The sequence below is a fragment of the Helianthus annuus genome, chromosome 4 (assembly GCF_002127325.2).
Source record: "Helianthus annuus cultivar XRQ/B chromosome 4, HanXRQr2.0-SUNRISE, whole genome shotgun sequence".
In the NCBI taxonomy this organism is placed as follows: domain Eukaryota; kingdom Viridiplantae; phylum Streptophyta; class Magnoliopsida; order Asterales; family Asteraceae; genus Helianthus; species Helianthus annuus.
The window spans coordinates 157,593,192-157,602,420 of record NC_035436.2 but is presented as its reverse complement, the minus strand read 5'-3'; positions in this window follow the sequence as shown (position 1 = coordinate 157,602,420).

The window sequence follows — 9,229 nt, the reverse complement described above, 5'->3', positions numbered from 1 at the left end:
ATATCTATTTGTGAATGGGAGTATGGAAAATGATTTGTTAATGATTATCCGAAAATCAATATCGTTTACTTAAATGGTACTGGACAACATGATTCAGTGTATTGTAATCTGAGTACATAATTGTACCAAGAATATGACAAATCAAACGAATGACTCATGAATAGGGTTTAACACAGGCTACAACTCTATTCGGATGCTACAAAGCGTTTGTAATGATTTGAAAGAATTCAATAATGATGACCGAATAAATTCACCGTTTTCGAATTTGTGAGTTTCAAGGAAGCGAATCTAAATTTTTCAAAAGATGAGATATTCCGATGAAATGATAAAGTTTCCAAGGTGATTATGTTTAAACCAAAAGATATATGATCTATAGATTTTTAGAATGAATGTGAAGAACTTTTTGGAATTAGTAAAATTCTTTGTCAGAAGAAAACTTACCTTGATTGGTACCTAAGGAAGACTTAGAATTGACGGGTTCAAAAGGAAATAAAAATGAATTGTCAAATATTTGAGGTATGAAAAATCAATGTGCTGAGATGAGTGAATTTGCAAAGATACACCAGAAGATGATAAAGTTAGTGTATTAGAGTTCCAAATTGTTTTAAATGGTGAAATAATGTGATAGTATACTATTAGTGACTATATTTTTCATGCTATGTCCTAGAGATGGAAATATAATAAAAATAAGTTGTTTTGACATGACTAACCATTATATTATATTTGTAAAGCCAATGTAATATATATTATTTGTTTCGCATTTTTACTATATGTAAATCGTTACCACTTTCAAATAAATATTATTTTAGTATTTATTATACTATGTAAAATAACTTATATTTATTATGTAATATAGATTACAAAATACTATAGTGAAGTTATTATATTTACAAAATATTTTAGTATTATGATTTTGTAAAAGAATCACTATTATTTATAACGTTTAAATGAAAGTTGTGAATAAAAGGGGTAAAAGTATTTGTAAAATATTTTATATAACACTGGGTCAATTCTATGTGATTACTTATTTTTATTTTGAAACCATATAGCGTTGTAAAATGTAGTTACAAATGTTGTGGTGACTATTCTTTATGTATTACAATGTTCTTCTAACCCAATGTAGTCGCTGACTACTATATTATTCTTATATGGTTATTTTCTTGCTAGAGTGTTATGGTACAAAATATGTGATACCTAATTATTTGTATAATTTTATTCGTCCCTCTAATTCTGGTATTGTTTTATAAAAATATGTCTTCTCTTTTTAGTACAAAGTAAAATATTTTTATATATAATTAAAATTTACTAAATAGGTATGATGATTCATATATATTAACTAGTCATTATCACGGTGGATATTGGTTAGTGCTGCCTTGTTTAAGCATAGGTGGCCAGTCCATGCCTAACTAAGGCTAGGCTATCCAATACTTGCCCTTGATAATAATCCTAGTATCTGAAAATAATACTAACACTATTACTATTAATATATTATTACTAATAGTAAAACTAATATTAATTACCAATGATAAAGGCATAAACTTAAATAAGAATATACTTTAAACAAAATTTTATACATAAAATATAAATTCTTTACCTTAATGGTTTAACAAGAATTTTAAATATAGGAGTACTATATTGTAAGTTTTCATATATAATCAATTAAGTTTATACAATGTTTTTCGATAAATGAAAGATAAGAAATATCATGAAAGGCTCGATTGGTTGTAAGGACTACGGAATTAGGACATGAAATGGTGGATCATTATTTTAGCACATAATTGTGTTAAGATTGTTTTTATAAAATAAATCAATAAAGCGGATTCAATATAAATAAATAATTAAATCTTAGATTAGCGTAATCTTTAATTTTGTGAAAATGTCATCATAAAGTGATCGTGATCAAAAAGATGATTTGATGAATTAGAAGACTAAACAAGCATATTATGGTTTAAGAGAATTGAAGTGCTTGTTAGGACTATTTTGAATATGATGGTTTCAATCCATCATATGGGACTTCGAATTGAGTACGTATTGCGAGCAAGTTAACTGGGTTTGGATAAAACGAGTTTTAATAAGAAAGTTCAAACATGATCACAAAGAAACCATGTATCCCTTTCAAAAGAAAATCGAGTTTTTCAAAAAAATTCATTGATTCGATATTAAAGAGTCATTGCTTTGTAAAACGCGGTTTACAATGCAAAGATCAAGTATAGCGGAACGATATTTGAACTTTTGATAAAACAATAAATTGAAATGATGCCTTCCTAGGGTCTTATAACTCAAATGAACCACATGCGCAACAAATAGTGCATGTGTATCGTGTGGATTTACCAAGAAACGAAATGGATCAATATTTGCTATTATGAAAGAATTCTTTATGGTATGATGACCATTAAAAGAACACGAAAGTCAACTTATTATAGGCAGAAGTTAGAATTGCAACGAAAGAAATATAAGAACTTCTTATCTGAAATTTCGTGTGATAACTATTTGTTAAATAACATTATCAGAGAATGTCGAATGAAGTGAAATGAAATCAGGGATTTGCAAAAATATATGACTTCTTTTGTAGTGCTAATAATTATGACTCAGGTTAGACTATGCACCGATGTTTGTGAAATATTGTTCCAACGTACCTCAGCGACATTTTGATCGTTTGTAAGATCATGTGGCAAAGTGCCGATTTTTGATTTAGGAGTTCTTTTACTGATGGAATTAGTGTAGGTATCATCGTGCCTAATTTATATTTTTCAAAGATCTTGCCTTTGGAAGTCGTGTGTGATAAACTTCGACATCTGTGGATGTATAATTTAAGTTTCATGTGTTTTCTTGTGCATTAGCACAACTTTACCGGCTTCTTACTAGCGTTAGTAATTTATGGTAACGTATTGGAAATTCTTATATATTTTTGATGGTGTCCCAACTTAATGGGTCTCCAGTATTATTTTGTTGCACGAGTTACGAGGTAGATGATCAAACGAAAGAATGTTTGATATCAAAATTAAAGATATATGCAAAAGATTTCTGATAAAGAAATCTATATACATATGCTTGTGCTTTATTCTTAATTGACTTTTGGAATTCCTTATAGATATACATATCTATATTATATATTTCATATGTTGCAATATACATACCTTTCATAGGGTTAAATGTATATAATAAATTCATATTCCCAAAAACCAGTTAGATATTTGGTCATGATACTATTTAGGGAAATCTTGTTACTGGTTTGACATACCATTTATCCCGTCTTATCCGGTTCGCGCCGGAGCGGTAATTTCAGTATATCCGGACAAGCTGGAGAGTCTGCTACTCTATACCCAGTTTTGCCGGAGAAAATTTCCTATTTACCATAAATAGTATCTTTTCAAAAAGTGCCTCTTTTTATTAGGGCTTTAATCCAGAATCAAGGAAATTTATATTTCCATAATATATTTTTACTCTTGACCCAGTAATACCAATAAACAAGAATAAATAGCAATTAAATGCTACTGCCTGCTAGTCGTTATTCTTATTGAATACCAATTATACTTATTCATACTCATATAAGTAATTTTATCTTGAAGCTTATATTAAGACAAAATTCTTAAGTTCGAGTCTAAATATCATTCAGAGTGCTATCAAATAATATTAAGTTTCTAACTTTCCGTTTAAGCTTAGGTATTATTATAACACCTATTTGCGTAAACAAGTGGCTTAGCTTATACTAAGGCATCTTTCCTTATGTTCAAGTCTAAATAGTATCAGATGTGCTACCAGTTAAGTTAATAGCAATTTCCTAACTCTTATATTTAAGCTTAAGTATTGTTATCACAACACTTTATAGGCTTAAAGTAGTGGCTTAGCTCTGATACCACCTTCTGTCACGACCCCCGACCCCATCTAGCCGGAATCGGTGCCGTGAGCAGTCCAGTGGTACCGGTTATTATTTTAAAAACATTGCAGCGGAAATTTCATCAGGACCGTGAGTTAGGAAAAATATCAGAGTTTAGAAACACCGGATTTTATTTAAAAAGATGGAATAAATTCCATGTTTTACAAAGGTAGCTTTTAATAAAAACAATATTTCTTAATTTGAAAATAAGCCACTTCTTGAAGTCCTTCAGTGTCGGATCCAATCCTTACTCCAATCTATTGTAATTACCTGAAACGCGTTTTAAAAAGATTTTGTCAGCGGGAAATACTGAGTGAATTATTCATTTTACTGGAAACGACACATTTTATGATTATAATTCACAGTGTTAAGATCTTTTACGCATGTTTCTGATATCAACCAATTACCCACAGTATTTGTCACTCGACCGAATCTGTGACAGTGGTCATATCACCATTGGCTGCCCCAATGAATGACGTAAATCAATTAAATTAGGTACGCCCACCTAAAATGATTTAAACTGTAATATTGTGCACAATACCCCACATACTGGCTGTAATTTGGTGATTACATCAACTTAATCACTGGTATTATAATCTCGGAAAATGAATTTGGAGTATTGTAAAATAGTTAACACTCACAAACGGTGAGAAAAGAGTTTAGAAAAGAAGAATAACTCACAAATCAACATGCAGGATTTAATTAACAAACTTTCTTCTGATAATTAGGCATGCACTTTATTATTCTGGATCTTCTGATGATTTTATAGTTTGTTTGATTGTAAGGGTGTAGTTGGGAGTATTTCTGGTAGTTTAACAGAATAGAATACGTATTGGTGTAAAAACCCAAATCAAACCTTAACGGTAGTCATGAGATTCGAACCTTAACGAATTTCATAAAAACCGGGTTAATGATCAATACAGCAGTTACGATAATTTCCCGAGATCAATTTCTAATGAATGTCTAAGTGCGATACTTCGGCTCATTTATCAATAATGACAAACGATAAAGTATAATACTTCGGCTCATTATCGAATTATCGACAACGATAAAGTACAATGCTTCGGCTCAGTCATCGGATTACCGACGATAGATAAAGCATAACCCAATGTGGGCGGCACTTAAACATTCTTTGGATATATCGATCGCTCGGAAACTTAATCGTAATAGCGATCGAGTGATTATTGGTTAGAACACCAACGTATAGAGAGAAGAAGAGAAATGAGCAAAGAAAAATGAATCCTAAGCTTCCTATTTATAGTAAGCAAGCAGGCAGGCACCTCAACATAATTTCGTCGATGTGGGATAGTGACGTGCTTGCTAGCTAGCTTGACGTGCTAGCTAGCTAGCTTAGTTATTTTATTTCAGCTGCTTAACTCGTTTTTCTTGTATAACTTTTAAAATATAACGTTTTATAAAACGACGAATATGTCTTTAGAACGAGCATATTTTTATCTACGTTTTAACCCAAGTTTCATTAAAAACGGAGTAAGGAAAAAAAATAATATATTTTATTATTAATATTAAACGTTCTTATACGACCTCATATATATTTATTTTTAATAGACCTTACTTAGCTTAATTAATCTTGTTAGCTTAATTAATATTGATTAACTGATTAATTAATCATACTAAACTTAATTAGGGTTTCCTTATTGCATAATTATCATACTAAATATTAATTTTTAGTGAGGGTTGTTACAGGAAGCCTCCTCATCCTCAGATTCTGAAAATGAAACAATACGTACAAGAAGTGTTAATAGTGTTTATAGAAACACAAGGGCGCTGACTAATGAAGAAGTATTACAGAAATATAATGAGAATCAAGTGATAAATTTTGTGCTCTATGCTAGCATGGATCCTACCACCTATGAAGAAGCTAGTAAGGATGGGAAATGGATTGATGCAATGAACAAAGAAATGGAGTCAATCTACAAGAATGAAACATGGGATCTAGTTGATCCCCCAAAGAATCAAAAGCCAATAGGGGTTAAGTGGATTTACAAGACAAAGTATGATGAGAAAGGAAACGTAGATAAATACAAAGCTAGATTAGTGGTAAAGGGGTATAAACAAAAGTTCGGAATAGATTATCAAGAAGTGTTTGCCCCAGTAATTAGGTTCGAAACAGTTCGCTTAGTATTGGCACTCGCGGCTCAAAATGACTGGCATTTACACCAAATGGATGTAAAAACCGCATTCTTAAATGGAAAACTGAAAGAGCAAGTCTTTATAGATCAACCGCAAGGATATGTCAAACCTGGAGAAGAAACCAAGGTATGTCATCTAAAACGAGCCCTGTATGGTTTAAAACAGGCACCAAGAGCCTGGTACAGCAGAATAGATACATACTTCGTATATCACAACTTCAAGAAGTGTACATATGAACATACGCTGTACATTAAAAGCACGAAAGACGGAAAATTAGTAATATGCTTGTATGTGGATGATCTAATCATAGCCAGTAACTCTATGAAGTTGATTTCTGAGTTTAAAGATGAAATGAAAAAAGAGTTTGAGATGACAGACATGGGAAAACTGCATTACTTTCTCGGCATGGAAGTTTCCTATGAAGATGGGAATATAGTCTTATCACAAAAGAAATACATGAGAAATTTACTCGAAAAATACAGGATGAATCATTGTAACACGGTATCAACACCGATGGAATATGGAATAAAGTTGTCGAAGGATGACCCTGAAGAGTTCAAAGATGAAAGCATGTATAGAAGTCTAGTAGGAAGTCTAATGTATTTGACAAATACTAGACCAGATATAATTTTTGCTGTAAGTAAGGTGAGCAGGTTCATGGAATCTCCCAAACAAAGCCATTGGGAGGCAGCTAAACGCATACTCAAGTATGTTAAAGGAACTCTTGATCAAGGAATTACATACTCTAAGGGTGGAAAACAGAAACTTGTAGGTTTTAGTGACAGTGACTATGCAGGAAATGTGGATGACAGCAAGAGTACTTCAGGATACATCTTTCACCTGGGATCGGGACCTATATCATGGCAGTCAAAGAAACAAAAGGTAGTTGCTCTCTCTTCAACAGAGGCAGAATACATGGCTCTTACCTTGGCTGGATGTCAAGCAATATGGTTAAAAGGGATCTTAGATGAGTTACAAGGGAAGAACAATTATTCAATACCTATTTACTGTGATAATAAGTCCACTATATGTCTAGCCAAAGATCCGGTATATCATGGCAAGAGCAAGCATATTCGGGTCAAATATCATTTCATAAGAGATCTGATCCGAAGAGAAGATGTAACAATTCTGTTCTGCCCAACTAAGGATCAATTAGCTGATATCATGACTAAAGCATTGCAGCCAAAGGACTTCCTACGGTTAAAGACTCTACTACGAATGATGCTCATATGATCTAGCTTACGGGAGGGTGTTAGACAAGTATAATTAATATATACGTATAAGCTAGATTAATCGTATAATTATGTTACATATTAGATTAAACTATATGTTAGGTTAGTATGTATTATTCATTATTTTATTTGGGGCGGTTATCTCATGTATGCCTCAAACATATATACTCGGATGTACCCTATTACGTTTTCTATCAATTCATTTTATGAACAAACAAGATCTGCAGAACTTTCATTCTATATCGCTTACTGCAAGGATTTCCAACAATCTCAACAAATTACAATGGGTACATATATAAGGACAATGAAATAATGAAGAATTAATAACAGCATAAATGATAGTAAATGAAATAATTATAAAGAGTTATGAAGACTCTTGAGATGACGACTCTTGAGATGTTGTAGAAGTTGATAGGTTGTTATCCCCCCTCAAGCGAGACGGTGGTAGACTGATCCGAAGCAATGAGCGGAAACTTTCGAATTGCGGTTTTGGCAAGCCTTTTGTAAAAATGTCTGCCACCTGAAGCTTGGATGGAATGAACTTGGTGAGTAACTTACCCGAAGCAACAAGCTCTCTAATGAAGTGATAGTCAAGTTCCAAGTGTTTAACCCGCTTGTGAGCAACTGGATTCTGAGTTATAAAGAGTGCAGTTATCACATAGAAGCGTCGGGCACTTAGTAGGTAGGACACCAAGTTCACTTAGAAGATGAGTTATACCAATAATTTCTGCTGTCGTATTAGCCATGGCCCGATACTCAGATTCACAACTTAAGCGGGACACAGTTGGTTGTTTCTTTGAACTCCAAGACACAAGATTGCCTCCAAAGAAGATAGAATAACCATAGGTGGACCTCCTTGTTTCTAGACACTTGGCCCAATCCGCATCAGAGCACCCAAGTATGTTAACATTGGTTGGTTTGGTAAAATTGAGCCCATATGATATCGTGCCTTTAACATATCTAAGGATGCGTTTGACTTCTTGAAAATGTTGTGTTGTTGGAGCATGTAAAAATTGACTCACTTGATTCACGGCATATGAAAGATCAGGACGAGTGATAGTTAAATACTGTAGAGCACTAACTATAGATCGATAAAAAGTCGGATCGTGGTACGGGTCACCCGTTGAAGTAAACAAGACCGTGGATGAGAGAGGTGTAGCCGCCGGTTTTGCATCCATCATACGAGCTCGTTCAAGCACTTCAGTAGCGCATTTTGCTTGATGTATAAACAAACCTTAATGCATGTGAACAACCTCAAGGCCATGAAAGTAACTAAGTTCACCCAAATCTTTAAGTGCAAACTCAGTGTTGAGAGCTTTAATAAATTCCTGTAGTTTGTGTCCTTGATTACCTGTCACAATAACATCATCAACATATACAAGAACATACATAGCACATGAGCCTTTGTTAAAAATAAACAAAGACGGGTCAGCCCGAGAGCAGGTAAACCCACTACGAATAAGAAAGTCACTTAGTCTACGAAACCAGGCCCGTGGAGCTTGTTTTAACCCATAAAGAGCTTTGTTCAGTTTACAAACATGATCTGGAAACTACGGGTCAAGAAATCCCGGTGGTTGTTCCATATAAATAGACTCACTTAAGTTCCCATGTAGAAAAGCGTTATTAACATCAAGTTGGTGTAACTTCCAATTATTCAAGACAGCAATGGTCATAATAATACGAATTGTAGACACTTTTGACAACTGGACTAAAAGTGTGAGAGTAATCAAGTCCCGGATATTGAGAAAAACCTTGAGCAACGAGGCGGGCTTTATGACGATCAATAGTGCCATCAGAGAGATATTTTGGCCGAAAGAGCCACTTGGAGCCAACTATGTGGCGATTAGTAGGATGAGGAACGAGGGACCAGGTTTGATTTTTATGAAGTGCATCGAGCTCTTTGTTCATAGCATCCAGCCATTTAGGGTCTTTAATCGCAGATTTATAAGTTTTAGGGTCACTAGCCGCA